The sequence below is a fragment of the Cydia pomonella genome, chromosome 3, assembly GCF_033807575.1.
Source record: "Cydia pomonella isolate Wapato2018A chromosome 3, ilCydPomo1, whole genome shotgun sequence".
Taxonomy (NCBI): Eukaryota; Metazoa; Arthropoda; class Insecta; order Lepidoptera; family Tortricidae; genus Cydia; species Cydia pomonella.
This window is the reverse complement of record NC_084705.1, coordinates 4,725,221-4,743,744: the sequence shown is the minus strand read 5'-3', so window position 1 is coordinate 4,743,744 and position 18,524 is coordinate 4,725,221. Positions and strand designations below refer to the sequence as shown.

Sequence of the window (18,524 nt, the reverse complement as noted above, 5' to 3'; positions counted from 1 at the left end):
GCATAAATTTTAATAGAATATTCATAATCATGAATAATTGTAAAATAAAACATTCGTTGTTTAATTATTAAACATTGTTACCAAAGCATTATGATAAATATAAAAGGGTTTAAACAAAATTGGTGATATTTTGAGACTAAAGAATTTGATAGATTTTTTGAAATGTGATTCAAAATTGAAAAATGGCCTTAATTACTAAAATAAAATAAAAACTGTTTTTGTATATTAGTCGTGTAAGACAAAGATAAGTATGTATAAACTTTAAGATTTTTTGAGTGTTTATGAAATGTAGTATTGTTTATTATAAATATTTCTTCGATATCTGCTAACATTTGCGTTTCTTATTTAAACCTCAATATTTTGCTTCGTTATAATGAGCCCCAGCAAGCTTGCTTGTATTACGGTTCTCCATACTCGAATGTCGTTACGCTCTCATTTTAAAACAACTAGCTAGATTAGATTGCTCTGGAACTTTGTACTTACAATAGGATAAGGTATATCTAGTTTCTGTAGCTTCAGACACCATAGTTGAAAAAGTACAGCGAATTTTAATTTTTATACAAAACTCTTCTTTGCTCCATTTACTTTGTTTTACGAACGGGTCTCTATTGTTTCCCATAAAGTTTTAAGTCATAAATTGTATTGTTTGTCCGCATTTTCGTTAGTCATAATTAGGTTTTTCTCAGAAATGCGTAACTTTGCCATAAAACAAACCTAATCTAACCTATCTATAGGATAACCTAAGGAAATTCCTGAAAAGTTAACGGTTTCAGAGTTATGACTAATTATAATATGACTATCATTACATTATGACTTTCGATAATTATGCGAAAGAAAGGGATCCGTTTACGAACTGGAGCTATATTAAACTAATGGCAAGACCAGATATACCTCATGTTATTGTATGTGCAAAGTTTCATTATAATCCAACACGTAGTTTTAATATGAGAACGAAATTCCGTTTGTATGAGAAGGTGAAATTCGGCCGAGCTTGCTGGGGACTCTTATCACCGCCGATTATCTGGTACGTGTTTATCAAAGTTTTTGAGGGGCTCTCCAGTGCTTACTTGTACCTAATTTACACCTGATTTAGATTTAAGCTAGTTATTAATTGAGTTTAGTGTTTGTACAGTTACTGTAATACCTCTGTATATATAATGCATATATAGTTACAAAAATATGCTTTGTTTACGTTACTCAAATTTACTCAAACCTCCTAAAACAGTTTTCACCATTCCAGCGAGCACTATAATCCAGATCAAGAACCGCACATACCTGTTCCACGAGGGATTCCTTTACAACCGTCCGCACAAGAACCGTAAGAGCACCTCGTGGAACTGCGTGTCGTACCATCGCCGGTGCCGGGTGAGCGTCATAGCCCCCGACGCGCGCGCAGACTTCATCACGGTGATGAGTTACGCTGGAGAGCATAACCATGGGCTGCCACAGTTGTATCGTACCAGGGATGGCACGTTTTATAATATATATCTACCGACGATAGCTCACGGATAAGGTACTTGCTTTAGAACCGATAAAAATGCCTATTGATGCGCCCGCGCGATGAACGATGGGCCGGTTTCTCGACTGTTTAAGGTGTGCGGTTTAATTTAATAATAATAAGAAAAATTAAACTAATAATATTTTAATTCAATGACAATGTAGATCATATACAAAGTCAGAAAAAGTGGTTCTGGATCACGATCCAGAAATCAGCCAGAAATAAGAAATTAACTACATCAAACTTTAGATAAATCATTACTTTTTCCATTATTGTTCCATCTCGAAATGCTGATTAAAGATAAAAGATGTTACATTTTTTCATCATTTGAATGACGTACCTATAAAAGAACAATATCTTACACTATGGCTGTAAGTTCCACTGATTGTCTCTTCTGATTTAGGATATTACATCTTGAATTTTGTTGCAGCAATATCATGGTACGTAAACGACTCTGACAAGCTGATGGCGGTGGTCAATGGGTACACGTTCTACTGCGACCAGGCGATTATCCCAGAGGTTGCAATGTGGCGGTGTACCTCCGGGTACCCGTGCAAGGCCAGGTTCAAGGCGTTCACCAACGGCTGTATCATCCGTGTGACCAATCTTGAACATAGTCATAAACCACCAAAGATCTACGTGAGGGAAGGCATACTCATCAGACCTGAGAAGAGGAGAAAAGCTATGCCGCAGATAGCACTGTTTTGAGCATGTAACTTCCCATTGCGTATGCGCATTCAATTCTTAAAATAGAAAATTCGATGTTAAGGATACCTAAAGGTACCTACCGGATGTTGATGGAATATTACATTATTTATTCTTAATTAATGCATTTTGATAAAATGGATTTAAAAATGTGCTAAATTATGTGTCAGGTTTAATTAAGGTGCACCAAAAAACTGAATTACCAACTAATGAAAAGCTGTATTCTGGCATATAAATTATTAGATTGATTAATTGATCTGTAAATACTCATTTATTAGTAAATTAAGATAGTGAACATTTTGCAGTAACTAATTAAAAAACAAATCAATATTTCTCTCTACTCAAATAGCTAATTAATCTTAAACAAGTCTTTGTACTCCCAATTTATTTATTTATTTAAAAAATTTGTACACAAAAGAAAAACTGAATGTACAAAAGGCGACATTAATGTCATGAGGCAATCTCTACCAGTCAACCTTAGGGCAAAACAGAAAAAAGATAGTAGTTGGTGCATTAAAAACTAAAAGAAATTGTTATTTAAAGAATTTAAGTTACACTATACGCAGTAACTCGTACGTGTGCAGAGTTTATAAGTTAGTTATTAGAGTTTATAATAATGCTGTATTAACAAGTAAGTTATATTAATTTAATCGTATCGTACTTATATATATATTGAAAGGAACGTATATTGTGCATAACTAAAAATAAATACATAACTATACATCGATGTAAGATGTGTTTTCTTGAATTTGGTTTAATGACAGGTCACGCGCACAATCATAATGCGCATTAGTATGGCAGTTGACCCCTACTATATAATAGTTGTTTACCTATTCCTTTGCCCCCAAACTAACTAAATTCCTTTTCCCAGTGCGCTTCGTCCGCAACGCATCAGGCAAGCAGCTCGCCCTGGTCGGCGGCTACACCTTCTACTGCGGCGCGTCGAACCTGCGTACAAACATTTGGCGATGCACCCGCTGGGGGACCTGCAAGGCTCGCTTCATAATGACCAAATACCCTAAGTGCGAACTGCTGACGGCACAGTTGGAGCACGGGCATACCGCTCCGAACTACGTCATCAATGGAGGCGTGTATTTTAAACTTTAAGCGATTGCATGGCCAGTCAGGTCACATAGTCACGCTTTTAGGCATACATTGCTATACATACTCGTAAAGTATGATGTCAGTAATATCTTACAATGCGATTATGTGACATAAGAGGTTTAGAAAGCGGAATTTTTGAAAAATCGTACCGGTACTGCTTTTTAGATAACAATACGGTTGTCAAAAATGGCTCTAGAGACTTCAGCAATTCAAATTATTATTTTTTTGACTTTCGCGCGATAGAGAAAACCATTATCCAAAACGCATTTTACAAAATTGTAATTATTGATGTATCACAAAAGCAAAAAATATAAACATTGCTTCTAAAAATTCGCAATTATATAATTATAATATTAAACATGGTCTCATGCTTAAGCTCAGTGAGAGTGAGAGAAGAACACAAGCATATAAACCTTTAAGACCTTAAGACAAACGAAGCCATGAAAAAACCTACCTAATGGCCCGATTTGAAGAATGATTAAGACAACGTTTAAGATCTTGGAAAGATCTTTAAAAATCGATAACTAAACAACATGTAAAAATTGACGTTTATTCCGCTGTGATCCCAATAAGATCTATTTACGATATTTCTAACGTCAAAGTGACATTGGTTGCCCGAATCGAGCTGCTTCTGCCAATTATATGACTTATATTATGATATCTAAATGAGAACTTATCTAAACCAGAACGTATCATTATCGTATCTCATTCTTCGAATCGGGGCGTAAGTATTTTATGAACAATGTTGTGCTGTGCCATTATTTTAATGATGTAAATATTTCGAGTACAATATAAAATTAGAGTTTAGTTCAAGTTTTGCTACGTTTTTTAACTATGCTGTAGGTACAGAGCTCAAATTTTTGCTAACATGGCAAATATTTGTAACATTTGTTACTAGCGTTAGTTAGGGATTCATATCATAATAACGTTTAATACGTTTGTTATGGCCTAATTTCATTCCAAACATTGTCTCAATTTTGTATTGCCGCAGTGCAGTAATTTGTACCTATAGGTACATATATGTTATCGTAATAGTCATAGAGTAAGTTCCGTATGACTATTTCATATCTACAGAGTAAGTATTAAGTTACCTGATCAATGAAATCTTATAGATACCTATACCTATATATTTATTTTAAATATCTACGCAAATTTCATTTCATATTCCGGTAAAAAGGTCACAAATTGTGTTTACAAATGTACGACAATGTAAGACATTGTTAGTAACTGAAAGCTTGAAATAATCGATTCAACAAAAGAGATCTCAATGTTCATTATGATTATGTAAACAATTTTACATATTTTTTCGATGTGTGTGTGTGTTTTCTTATAATGTATGACCTGGAATACCTGTATAAGCGTATTTAATTTAGGTAAGTTTTTTGTGCCATTTAAGACTCTTGTAGCATTTTATGTAAGGAAGTGTATTTTTTTTAATGGATTTTATACTTTTTGTGCATCAACAAGAATCATAGTCTTCACTATGTTAGACGCGACTAATTCGTAAATTTATATTAAAGCAAGTTAAACAACGAACCGTGTATTTCATTGTATTTTTTATTACGTTTAAAGAAAACAGTTTTGGTACCTATTTTAAAGGAGTCAAAATGCAGTATGTATCTGAACGGAAAGAAATTAGTTAAAACCATTAATGTTTAGATCATAAAATCGTCTTTTCAAGCAAACGTAGTCCTCATTTTCCTTTCTGGATATTAACATTATTCAAAATATTTCGAAACAATTTGCTGTATATCGTCCACAGTTATGCCACTACGTTTTTTTTTCAATTTTTAATTATTATACCTATAAGAGTAAAGAGCATTTAAAAAAGTGTTTTTCGCTCCAAATTTTTAAAATAATAATAGCTATTCTTAATATTGAGTTAATATGCATCAAATTATGAAAAAATATTTTCCAGTGGGGATATTTTTTTTCCACGTTTGTATGAAGAAGCGGCCGTCCTCTTTCCTCTTAAGAATTGCATCTTAAAAATATAGATTACATTTTATTTCACTTTTGTTATTAATTAAATGTTTTCGGTGTTAATAAAATTCAAATTGGTTACTAAACGTTTTACTTCAAGATTATGCCACTTTTAATTTCGTTCCATAATCTACATAAATTCTTTTATAAGCTTATTAAAATTATGCTATAATGTATCTTTTATATTCCAGCTCAAATCGTCTACAACAAGAAAGGCAACGCCGTACTAATTTTGAACAGCTTCCCATTCAGTATCCATGAGCGGAAGAAAGATACCATATCCTGGCGCTGCTGTTGCATAGACCGGTCCACCAAGACCATGTGTAGAGCGAGGCTCAAGTCCACGGTGAACGGAGAAGTGTTGCTGGCAGGGGATGGACCGCAGCATAACCATCCACCCAGGCCGTTTAAGATATTTAACGGTGTTTTCGTTCCCGGATGATTGGGCATTAGAGCAATTGATTTCTATAGTTTGAATTTTGCAAGGTACTTTTGTATAAAATAATGTTGCTCATAGGTAATTAAATTTGGACAATATTATATTAAATATTTAGAAAACAAGGGGATTAAAGTCAATTTTTAAATGAAAATTAAAACACCGTTAATTATGATTATGTTATTAAAATCGGCCAACATATTTGTAGGTGAAATGTCCCTGTGATTAAAGTTATATTTACTTAATAATGAAATAGTACCAAGGAACATATGTATATGTTATGAATTTATGAAAATACTTAAATAAAAAGGATCCGTCCAGTAGATCAGTATAGATTAATTTTAAACTTTTTTACATATTGTCGTGTTTCTTTGTTAAGTTAGCAAATTGTTATTTATTAACTTAAAGTTCATAAAAAGAAGTAATTATAGTTTAATTGTTATCATTTAATTACCTATATTCATATGCCTATTATTTCGAAACTCCATTTCGTCATTTCACATCTACGAGTAAGGAGGTACGTTGTCAAGTCATTTTTAGGGTTCCGTAGACAACCATGTCCGTGCTAGAAAATTGAAATTAGGCATGGATAGGAATATAAATCAGTTACGCCGACAAAGTCTTAAAATAAAAGCGATATTACTCACCGTCAGGCGGACCGTATGCTTGTTTGCCCCAGATGTAGTATAAAAAAACTAGAAATTTTGGGGATAAAGGAAAAGTGGCGATGTTTTTTTTCGCTTCAACTCTATAGTGTGCAGCGTCGTTGGATATATAGGTACGAAACAAATATGGGTCTTTACAAACAATATTTTAATAAATAAAATAATCGCTCTGAAAGAAAAAAATGTGTCCGCCTCTAACTTTTGAACCATGGGTGAAAAAATATGAAAAATATCATAAAAGCAATGCTTAGTAAAGACTATCAAGTATCGAATAAGATCGGTTAATAAGCCGTTTTTGATTTTTTGAAAAAAAAAGTATATTTTGACGGAAGGGTTACTACGGAACCCTACACAGCATAGCCCGACATGCTCTTGGCCGGTTTTTGCAAATAGCGATTAAAGTTGAAACACTTTTAACATCGCTTAGTGCCGCAACGAGTACTAGTAGTTATAGACAGTATTCATTAAAATATTATTATGATTAATAATTGTATTCTATGTATAATTTCGCACCTAACTGAATTTAAAAAATAGCAGTTTAAATTTGTTATATTGGTTTATTTCAGTGCAATGGTACCAAAACGTTAAAGGAAGTAACGTTCTAATCGTGAACGGCTACACATTCTTCGTCCACGAACACATGGAGAGGAAGATATCCTGGCGCTGCCAATGCACCGACAAGTTCACCAACAAGAAGTGCAGGGCCAGGTGCATCACATCGTTGGAAGGTGTTTCGTTAATCAAGGATAAGTTAGAGCATAATCATCCGCCTAAACCGTTTAAGATTCACAAAGGTATATTTTTACCGCTTTAATACACAAAATATTTACCATTTCATTTATTTTATTTTACCGAAAGGGATTATTGAGAAAAGAAATTAAAACTGACTGACTAATACTAAGTAAAATATTGATCACATCCACATAACTTTCGATATTTCATAAGATGAATTGTAAAGCGGATCCATTTTTTGGCATAATTATTGAAAGTCATAATGTAATGATAGTCATATTATATATATTATATGTATATGAATACATTAGATTAATTTTATTTATGAATATAAGATTTGTATGCCCGTTAGCTGGCTGGTATATTCAGTGTGTTCTTTAAAATGAATTTGATAACATTCACTTAACTGTATTCTAGCAAATAAATGATTTGATTGATTGATCATTAGTCATAACTCTGAAACCCTCAACTTTTCAGGATTTTCCTCAGGTTATCTTATAAATAGGTTAGGTTAGGCTTGTTTTATGGCAATCCTGAAAAGTTACGCGTTTCTGAGAAAAACCTAATTATGGCTAACGAAAATGCGGACATACAATACATTATGATTATGACTTAAAATGGGCAACAATAGAGACCTATTGTAAAGAGCTGTAAAGGTGAGAGTTACATTTTGAGATGTCTGTTGTTTTTTTTTGACAGATATATAGACAATATTTAGCTAACGATGTTTTACTTAAATAACTACACTAATAATTCTTGAAATCGAAGGCATACATTTTTTTCATCACCATAACAGATAAGCGAAAGGTGTTGCGTATTGTTACGTTGATATTATATTTGTGGATATTTTAATGTTTTATAAGAGTTTTTTATTTATTTCTAACTTCACAATACTTCAACTTTATATACAATAATGCATATTGTATATACTTGAAATAGGTAAGTAAGAAAAGGTTTGTACTTACTACAAAATAGACCATTTTACCTTACCAGACAGTGGGTATTCGCAATTGGGCTAAACAGAATAGAAGCCTTCAAACCACATAGAAGCTTTTAAATACTAGTACGTAGATGCATCATTCACGTAGCAAAATGAAACAGAATATAAACTACTAAGCAACCATTCACTGTAAAATTACAAATATTTGCGCAATTTTTTTATATATTATAATTTATATATTTCAGAACTTCATATTCTTCGAATGAAGTTTCATCGATTGATTAAAATAGAGAAGAGGAGGAACTGTGTTAGTTGCTATGCAAAATGCAGGCTGACAATGACCAGTAGACAGGCAGACAAGAAAACGAGAAAAATTAGAACAAAATGTAGTGACTGCAACAGGTCGTATTGCATCGACTGCTTCAATAGACTACATTACAGGGGGTCCTTTCCTCTTCAAAATTATTTTCCTAGTTGAAACATTCATATTGTTACTTAATCATTAATCTTAATCTTAAGTTTTAAGTGTGTTTCGCGCTGGATTACCTTCACCTGAAAATAAAAAAAATAGGTAAAGAAACTGAACCCACGTCATTAAAAATCAAATTTGCAGTGACATTCTAAAACATCATCCAGGATCTGGATGGTTCAATTTATTAGCTAGAGTCAAGATGGCATTATTTAAAGAAAGGATTGTTTAGTAAAGTAAGAATTGACAAAGGCTACACTCATCTTTATTAATACATTCTGTAAATTCCTCTAATAAATTTGTTGATATGATGTTGATTTATCTCAAATAAATAACGAGTTATTCAAGTGTTTCTTAGTTTTGATTGTTTAAAAAATATCTATTCATTATTTTTACAGGTGAATCTTGCATTGAATCAGTTTTATTGTCTTCCTTAAATTATCGGAAATCAACAGAAAAAAATAGTAATTTCTCAGTGACCTGGACAACTAATCAACGCGGCAAGCAACTAATACTCATTAATGGCTTTAGTTTCTGCCACCAAGAGAGTTATAAGTACACCTCACGTTGGATCTGCACGTTTGGAGTGAGCAAGTGCAGGGCGCGACTCATCACAACTGTAGACGGACACATCATGAAGGCTGAGCTGCATCACGGCCATCCGCCGCCACAGTATAGGATTCATTATTTCGTTATTGTTAAGAAAAATGTGAAAGCTATGGCAGATTGGTATTTCATAAAGTGTATATGCGCAACGTATCACAATAATGTGTCAGGGTTCTTTAAATTTGAAATTCTACGTATATAATTTCCCAGTGACCTGGACGAAAAATCATCGCGACAAGCAACTGATTCTCATTAAGGGTTTCAGTTTCTACCAGCACGGAAAATCTAAGCACACCTCTAATTGGACCTGCACGTGGGGTAGGAAGTGCAGGGCGCGACTCATCACAACCTCAGACGGACACATTATGAAGGCTGAGTTGCATCACAACCACTCGCCACCACAGTACAGGATTATAGATGGAGTGTACCTACTATAAAATGGAGGATAGTTAAATACTGGCAGTTAATAAAATGTATAAACATTTGTATGACATATTATTCTCTTAATATTAGCAACGCCAGCTCACTTTCAATTTGGAGCTTCGCCCTTAATTACAGAGTATTTGTCTATTGACAGAGCAACAGATGGTAAAACAGCAGAGTGTTTCGTGTCGTGTCTCAAATGTCGGTTTTCGTCCAAATTTACTGCAACAGCTTTGTATAGAACTCAATCATCAACTTCTAGCTCAAGGGCAACATGGCTAATATTAAGTTTATTAGTATTAGGTCCGATAGTTGAAAATAAAAAAATAAATTTCTTATATTTCACTTGAATCAATAACAGATCGAATGTAACTCTTCAATATTTAAATCTGTCATTTCTCACATATTTTCCAGTGACATGGGCTAGGAATCTCCGCGGTAAGAAGATGGTAGTCGTCAACGGCTACAGTTTTGATTCACCACCACCACCACCACCACCACCAGACACCACCACCACCAGACCACCATCACCACCACCAGCAGACTTCCATGCACACTGCGCGGTGGATATGCACCGTAGGCCAAAATTGCAAGGCGCGTGTCATCACGTCTAGGGAAGGTGAGATTGTGAAGGCTGAGCTGGATCGTAACCACCCGCCGCCGCACTACTCTATTCGAGATGGGGTCCATTTTAAACTGTAGAATTAAACTTATTAGTAGTAATATAAATAGAACAAACAACAATTATGTTTTATATCATCATCGCATTTTCCCTGTTTGTGACTGTCTTCAAGCATGTTTTGAAAAGTCGACCACTGTCCTTAGATCTTTCCTAGTTTTTTGTAACGTATTTGTTAAGAACCATTAATACTGTACACTAGAGCTGCGTTGAGCGAGGAAAGGTTAATGAAGTTAGCGATTCTTTGGCGATTGGTTCCTAATAAAACACATGCCTCCCTATCCCTCGCTCATCTCCGATGAGCACGCAGTCTTCGAGAGCTCAAGTGGATTTAATTTCAAAGGGACAATATAAAAAGACACACACACATATGTCTTAAAATTTACTTTCCTTTAATTTATTTTATTTATTTTATTTTATTTTATTATTATAATGTCACTTACAGTATACACCAGACATGACACATAGGAATATAAGAATTGAATTATAACATAACTATAATAAATTACTACCAAAAACAGTAAGTCAGAATTTAAATATAAGTACATATTATCTAATTAGTGCTAATGGTGCTCGGGGCGACTATAGCCTCGAGGTAGCGCCCGGCTGTGGCTAAGAATCTCGGTTCAGGAGGCGAAAATAGGTCCAATGAATCGTCCTGGGTCAATATGCCGTTAATAAGCTTTAGAGCTCGGTAGAGAGGTGAGTGATATCACAATACTCTTAATTTTATTTTTTTTGACTTGGACAACGAGTGCTCGCGGAATTGGATCAGACAATACCACCTGGATGTGTTTCCGTGTCTGCCAAATATAAATACAAGAAATCGCCACGTGTGTGAAACCTTAAAATCAGCGAATTGTTAAAAATCTAATCAAAATATTTAAATTCTTGATTTCTTTCAAAACCAATAGGTAGTGCTGGTCAGACTCGCGCTTCAAAGGTTGCGTACACTCATATAATTACGTCCCTATTTCTGTCTTCCTATTGAAATAAAATTATTAATATTGTATCTTGATATTTATATTTATTAGACTCATTCAGTTTTAAATAGTTCAAGTGGATTTGATTTAAAACGGACATGTAAAATACACACATATCTAACAATTTAATTTCCTCAATTGTGACATGTATTTTAACTTAACTCTTAATTTTTCAGTGACCTGGACATCGAGTGCCCGCGGCAAGCCGACGGTTGTCATCAACGACTACAGTTTTTGTCGCCAGCATACTTATGTGGATGCCAGCATACGGTGGATTTGCACCTCGAATTCTGGTCATATTAAGTGCAGAGCGTATGTTATCATTAATACGGACGGAAAGGTTATAAAGGCTGATTTGAAACATGGTCACCCACCGCCATACTACGCGATTCGAGACGGAATGTTCTTGAAGGTTTACCCTTGAATTACCCACAGATATTTAATCGACTATTATTTCAAAGACAACGTTTCAAGTGTTTTTATTTCATCGATAATACATTTCGTCGAAAAATTAATACAATTAAATTTGAATCACGGATTTTTAATTGATAGATGAGTTATTTTGTGAATAGCTTGCGGTAGTTATTTACGTGTTTCTTAATTTTAATTCATTTTAAATAAAATAAAATTTATTTCGCATAAAATTGTTTCAATTTGGATTTTTCGTTACCAAAACTAAACGCAGTCGGCTCATTCTGCGCGTTTATTACGTGAGTGGTTATAGATAGAAAATTTTAAACATATAATTTAAACCTATTTTAAAAGCTATTCTATTCTGTGTGGTTGCAGTTCTAATCTAACCTCCTACATATGTAACATTCTTTTGTGTGTGGAGTCACGGTTCTAACCTAAACTAAACCTACTTTGAAAGCCATTCGTTTCTGTGTGGGGATGTACTAATACTAATACTACTAGTACTAATAATACTAGTACTAATACTAAAAATCAAGTCTTGGAGACCTTTTACATCTCTAAGAATAATTTAATGATCGTTTTTTTTTATTATATATTTTATCTCTGACTTGGAGACTCTTACATCTCTAAAGAATTTTAGTATTTGTTGGTTGTATTTTTTTATCATAGTTTTTTGTGTAATTTTTGCATTTTTGCCTTTTACGTGTTTCTAGCAGCGGGTTTAAGATCCTGCATTCTTTAGAAATACTACTCGAGTCGACTTTAAATTGTAGAACAGTTTATAGGGACATGAAACATATATCTGCAATAAAATTGTTTCTTTTTTGTACCTATATATCTCTAGGTTTTTTTTCCTTACTTGTTATTTTCTAGAAATGGATTAGCGGTTCTTCAATATTAAGAAACTTTTTATTTTCAGTGACATGGACGACGAATTCCCGCGGCAAGCCGATGGTACTCGTCAACGGCTTCAGTTTCTGCCACCAGCATAGCTCTACCTACACGAAGCGGTGGGTTTGCACTTCCAACTCTGGTTATATTAAATGCAAAGCGAGAGTCCTCACTAATGTGGAAGGACAGCTTGTGAAGGCTGATTTGAAACATAGTCACCCACCGCCGCAGTACATGATTCAAGATGGAATGTACTTTAAACTTAAGTGATAGAATTAAAAAAAAACATACTTATGCATTAAAGGTATGTTTCTTTTTTCGATACCCGTTCCCTTTTTCTTTTTTGTCTGTTACTTGTTTCTAGCAGCGGGTAAGCGGTTCTTCAATGTTTAGGATTTTTAGGGTTCCGTAGTCCACTAGGTGACACAGAAAGATGTCCGCAATTTGGAAACTTTTGTTTTCGCGGTTATAGCCCAGATTGTCAAGGATTTTAAACATAGTCAGCCACCGCCACGGTACACGATCCGAGATGAAGACTACTTCAATTTGTAGTGTAGGTTATACTGATTAAAATAATAATACGTATGAATATTGAAATTATGTTTATTTTTATAGATACCCTTATTACTCGTTCCCTTTTTCTTTTTGTATTTTAAGGACACATGGGGTAAGAGGAATAAATATAAATATGTTGTTGGTTTTGCTCGGGGTAAGATAAACCATATGAGTAAAGTCCTTCTACGCACTTATATTATAAAATATTATCTATAGTCATTGTATCATATCATTGCTTTTATGTAAGAATTTCTAAGTTAATTTAATTTAAGCATTCGTTTATATTTAGTATTGTTATTTAGATCATTATTTTTTAACAACTTGTAATATTTATAACTGTTTACTTTCCCTACAAGTGTTTTCTTGACCCATAGACATTACCTTACCACAACTAACCTTACTAGTTTCTTGTGAGTTAGCGGTTCGTCAATGTTTATTTATTTGTTTATTAAGATCATCAAAAGAAGATTTAATTTACATACTAAATGAGCACATTCATAATTGATTCACTGCAATCACCGCATGCATTTTTATATTAATTTAAACACTAAACAAGTAAATAACTATGTTAAAACGCTTTTTATTTTCAGTGACATGGACTACTAATTCCCGCGGTAAGCCGATGGTTCTCGTCAATGGATTCAGTTTTTGTCACCAGCAGAGCTCTACGTATACGAAGCGGTGGATTTGCACCTCGGCCTCGGGTCAAAACAAGTGCAGAGCGCGCGTCATCACTTCCACTGGGGGAGAACTTGTGAAGGCTGAGCTGAACCACAATCATTCGCCGCCGCATTATACGATTAGAGATGGGGTGTACTTTAAAATATAAACAAAGTGTATCTGTAGCTACAAAGTTTTGATTACAGAGAATAGCAAGGCTTTTTTTTCATTGAGTAGTGGCAACTATATTGGTTTATGTAATCGAGAGCTTTTTTATGTCTGTCTTTCCTCACTTATTAGTTTCTAGTAGTGGGTTAGCGGCTCTTCAATGTTTGTTTTATTTTATTTCCCAGTGACATGGACGAAAAATTCCTGCGGTAAGCCGATGGTTCTCGTTAACGGCTATAGTTTCTGCTACCAGTTAAAGTCTACGTACACGAAGCGGTGGATATGCACCTCGGCCTCGGGTCAGAACAAGTGCAGAGCGCGCGTCATCACTTCCACTGGGGGAGAACTTGTGAAGGCTGAGCTCAACCACAATCATTCACCGCCGCATTATATGATTAGAGATGCGGTGTACTTTAAAATATAAACTTAATTTATATGTAGGTACAGTGTGACATGAGATAGTAGAAAATAAATGAGGGCGCCACTTTCTTCGTAATTGTCACATTTTTGACGTAAAATGCTTAAACATAAATTTTATTTAATTTCTACTCTTTCACTGTATGACGATTAAATACAGAAAATAACCTGAATTGTTTTTCTTCTATTAGCTAATAAGTAGTGGTAACTGTATGGTTTAATGAATTTTATATAGACAGTAGTTATAAAAAACATGTACGGTTTGTACCCAAATATACATGAACAGTGGAATTTTGATATCAACATTGTTCATATTTTAGTTATATAGTATTTTTCAAGTTTTCAATCCAAAGGCTTTTTTTTAAACTTAATATTAGTCGTAAATAATACAACGAACATGCTTACCTTTTTGACACTACTATCTCCTCCTCTTCTTCCTCGCGTTGTCCCGGCATTTTGCCACGGCTCACGGGAGCCTGGGGTCCGCTTGACAACTAATCCCAAGATGTGGCGTAGGCACTAGTTTTTACGAAAGCGACTGCCATCTGACCTTCCAACCCAGAGGATAAACTAGGCCTTGTTGGGATTAGTCCGGTTTCCTCACGATGTTTTCCTTCACCGAAAAGCGACTGGTAAATATCAAATGATATTTCGTACATAAATTCCGAAAAACTCATTGGTACGAGCCGGGGTTTGAACCCGCGATCTCCGGATTGCAAGTCGCACGCTCTTACCGCTAGGCCACCAGCGCTTCCACTACACACACTACACACACTACTAATCTATATACTGATTTAAACTTTCACGATTTTTAAACATTATTAACTAACACAAACGGGACTTATTCGCGTATTAAGTTTTAAACTTACCTCCGACGTTTCGAGGACGGCGACAATACTATCTATATGCCTATACTATTCGTATTTTCGAACCGAGGACGCGGGAGAGTGCAGAATTCTTTGGAGCTAATGATTCGCTGTCAAATAATGACTGATTTGATGTATTGTAAGGATTCTGTGCTTATTTTTATTTTTGTTCCAGTTTTGTGGTTCAAGAATCAACGAGGCAAAGACATATGCGTAGTCAACGGCTACACTTTCCGGCTCCACAAACGGCCAAAAAACTCGCTCCAATGGATCTGCATGAACGCGTACGAGACCAGCAAATGACGGGCCAAGGTCATGACCTCGCATGAAAGAGAAGTGTGTAGCGCTGTCCTGGGGCATGATGCCCCCAACCTTGTAAATCTTGTAACTAAGAATAAATTATTAGTGAAACCATAGATGCCAGGTCCAAAAACTAACTTTACCTCCAACAGTGGCAAGCGAGGGAGCTCTGATGGGTCTGCACATAATGCCAGCAAATGTAGGGCTAAGGTCACGACAATATATGGGCGAGAAGTGCGCAGCGCTATGTTAGAACACCCTGCCTCGGACTTTCTGATTAAGGATGGATTATTAGTGAAACTGTAGATGACTAGTCCAAAAACTTTAACTTTCATGGGGTACTTTGATACATTACATATCTTCGGAAGTGCCGGTGCGTGTCATCGTGCTAATCCGTAAACGCAAAATGTACAGCGTTTTTTCAGCGTCCATGTATCGAGAATTAGTGCAATCTCTTACGTACATTTGAATACTTAGGTACACGCTTAATTAAAGTGATTTGGGCCGCAGGGCTCAAGTGGCAAAGGTCGACCACGTGGCAGATTGTCAGACGAATTAGTAGGTATCAACGGTGGGTCCATAATGGCAAGAGACAGCCCAAAATACAGAGGAGTGGAATTCCTTTTATCCGAAAGGGGCCCACATATTTTTTTAATTATATTCTTCTGTTTTAATATGTTATATTATTTATTTTGTTTGAAGTATGTGTGAAAGTAATAAAGCTTTCTATCTCCCTAATTATATCAAAAAAACGTGTTTTCTATATTATTTTTATAATGATATTTTAACTTTTCCAGTGACCTGGGTCAAAAACCAGCGCGGAAAAGACATGTGCATCATCAACGGATACACATTCAGCTTGCAAAAGCGGCAATCCAACACGCTCCGATGGGTCTGCACTTACGGGACGAACCGCTGTCGTGCCAAGATCTTGTCCACGCGCGGACGGGAAGTGTACAGAAAGTTCTTAGACCATTCTCATCCTGCCCGGAACTTTGTAGTCAGGGATGGATATTTAGTCAAGTTATAGATCAAAGGTTTGTGCCTGCACTTACAGGACGAACGGTTCTCGCGCCAGGATCATGACCATGCATGAGCGCAAAGTATGCGTGTGACTTTTAGACCATTCCAATCCTGCTCTAAAATTTTAATGAAAGATTAGGTATATAATTAACTTACTTTAGGCGCGTTGTTTCATCCGCTACTTTTGATGCTGACTGTACTTGGTGTACGTGTTGCCTGAAATAAAACCTTTTTATATGTACTTTAATTTATGTTATTCTTACATTATATTAATTAGGTAAAATATATTATATTTATTGTAATATGACAACTTTTCCAGTGTCCTGGGTCAAAAACCAGCGCGACAAGGATATGTGCATCGTCAACGGATACACATTCAGCTTGCACAAGCGACAATCCAACACGCTCAGATGGGTCTGCACATATGGAACCAATCGTTGTCGCGCTAGGATCTTGACCACGCACGACCGAGAAGTTTGCAATGGGCTTCTAGACCATTCTCATCCTGCTCCGAACTTTTTAGTCAGGGATGGATATTTAGTCAAATTATAAGGCAAAGATTTGGGTGTGCACTTACGGGACGAACCGTAATCGCGTCAGAATCTTGACCACGCACGACCGAGAAGTGTGCAGATCATTCTCATCCTGCCACGAACTTTTTGGTCAGGGGTGAATATTTCGTCGTTGAATTATAGGGTGAAGGTCTCCGGCAAACAATATTGTATCTTATACGAACATAAAAATAAATGAATAAAGCTAAATTTTATTTACGTTGTAAGGAACGAAAACTACGCTAGAATGGGAGTTAAACATATTTTTTGTCTCATCCGTGGGAGCTCTAACCTTAGGGCTCATTTACACGGTGCGAGAACTCGCATGCGAGTTTCATTACATTGCGGTATTTGATCGGTCGCCGAATTAGTTGTAACCTCAATAGTCCGCAATGTAACTAAAATCGCATGCGAGTTCGCGTGCCGTCTAAATCGGCCCTAAATTCTACGTTTGTTGGTATTTGACTTAATGGCGCCGTTATTGTTTTCAAAAGATCAACCATGATATTATAAGTAAAAATACTAACTTGAAAAATAGAATAGAATAGAATAGATTTTATTTGTATTAATTGTACATCGTCATATTACCTAAAACTACTGTTTATACGTAACAGTGAGCAAAACAATAATAAATTGATATAATAAATTATAGATATAAAGTATACTGAAAACAAATTAAATTATACATCTTTTCATTAAATTGAATTGTAGAAATTTCAATGTCATATAATCGATTACAAATTATAGTTAGCTTAGCCTATATATAATAATTTAATGTTTCGACATATTCATTCATCCAGGAATTCTTTTACCGAGTAATATGCTTTTGTTGAGCAAAACGTATTGAGCTCACGTGTGAAACGTCGTTCAGTACTCAATTCTTTTATTATTTCGGGTAATTTATTGTAAATTTTTGCACCTATTACCCTTAAGGACTTCCCTGACTTCTGAAGTCTATGCGCGGGAACTGACAGCGCAGGTTTTCTTCTCGCTGAGTAGGTCTTGCTTATAGGGAACTCGTCGGGGTTCTTTCTCACATATTTACCTCTCTCAAATATGAAGAGCGAAGGTACAGTCATCACCTTAAGGTTAATAAATAGCTGCCGTGCGGGTTCGTCCTCGGGGACTCTAGATATCAACCTGATTACCTTCTTTTGTAGGATGAATGGTCGGTCCCTATCAGCCGCCATGCCCCACAGGTCAATTCGTAAATTTACGAAACAGAATATAAAACGCAATATTTCTTCTTTTTCTATATTGTTTTACATAATATAAAAGAATCTAGACCGTTTATTTATTTATTGTTTTTATTTTAAAACCGAATAGTAATTGAACTTAATGCTATAAAACATATATTAACAATCAATTCTCAGATAAGAAAAAAAAATTAAGTTTTCCTTATTAGTGATATAAATGGCTGCCATGGTTAATCATACCAGATTTTTAAATTGATTTT

General features: G+C 35.1%; 1 long non-coding RNA gene across 1 annotated transcript; it reads left to right on the top strand.

Moving 5' to 3' along the window:
• The first annotated feature begins 12,170 nt into the window (after nucleotides 1–12,170).
• On the top strand, nucleotides 12,171–13,961 carry LOC133515862 (uncharacterized). Its single transcript, XR_009799104.1, has 2 exons — nucleotides 12,171–12,647; nucleotides 13,674–13,961. It is a non-coding gene; the product is annotated as an uncharacterized LOC133515862 (long non-coding RNA).
• Nucleotides 13,962–18,524: the final 4,563 nt, after the last annotated feature.